We start from the raw sequence: 1,152 nt of genomic DNA, 5'->3' as shown, positions 1-1,152 counted from the left end.
ATCGGCTATACGTCACGAGTTCACGTCGCTTTTCTAATAATACGTTTTTAATGGTTTCCACCGGCGCGCACTTAATTGCCGCCGTTTATCCAGCGCTATTATACGAATACTCTCTAATCCGTTTATTACCCGTCGGCTTTACTTTACTCTCTGTACAAAGTGGCCTTCATCGCGGATGGATTAAAGCGAAACTTTCCTTTTATTAAACGCCGAATTAACGTCATCGTCGTAATTTCAATTCGCTACACTCGCGCATGCGGCGCGCCAGATGGGAGGACTGTGTAATTGGAAGCGCGTTCGCGTTATTGCAATTTGGAATTATTACGACTTACAATTAGAGCCGATGACCGGACAGCCACCTTCCTCTTTTATCGCAACAGCCGCGCTCATTGTCACTATTGCGGCTATGATCCGCCGAAGTGGCGGTTTGTCCCGCAAAAACTGACGTTTTACGTGCGCGAGCGAGCGAGTATTTACATTGGACGGTAAAAAATGCGTCGATTTAATTTTCTCCTTTCACTATTTCTTCGTCGTTATGCCGACTGTAACTATGTAACTGCCTGAAATTTCCATAAAAATCGTATGTATTGGCAATTGCGTTGCACCCCTCCCACGCTAGTCTGATTTTTATTTACATAGAAATGTAATAAAACGCGCGTGTAAAATGATGATAAAAAAAAGCGCACCGAACCGAAAGCACATCTCATCGCGCGATCGTTTATCGCGTTACCTCAAAACAAATCTTTCTCCCTCTTTACCTCCGCCTTTTTTATTCGGGAACCGAGACGCTCAGTTGTAAAACGGTTTGCATACGTTTATTTCAATTAAGTAACAACGCTGTCACAATTAGAATACATTGTCGACGCATCTAAGCAGTAATCGGTTATAAGAGGAAACAAAGTAACAGTATTGAATGGAGAACTTGGGACACAACCCGGGTAGGATTTTATCGGGGCATGCCCCAAGTCCGTAAAGGGCCTAGATAGGCATGCCCTAAAATAGTCTTGGCATCGTTGGGCCTAGAAAGAGTGTACAAAGGCAAATTCTGAGTAGAATTTCCTTAACAGACCCTGAGTAGGCACTATTGGGGATGCTCCTAATTAGGCCTACCACTGTTGCATCTAGAAAGGACCTACAAAGACAAATTCTGAA

The sequence above is a fragment of the Odontomachus brunneus genome, unplaced genomic scaffold (assembly GCF_010583005.1).
Source record: "Odontomachus brunneus isolate Ranch 3 - 2012 unplaced genomic scaffold, Obru_v1 Obru_scaffold_079, whole genome shotgun sequence".
NCBI classification, from domain to species: Eukaryota; Metazoa; Arthropoda; class Insecta; order Hymenoptera; family Formicidae; genus Odontomachus; species Odontomachus brunneus.
The sequence above is the reverse complement of the archived record's forward strand: the minus strand, read 5'-3'. Positions refer to the sequence as shown.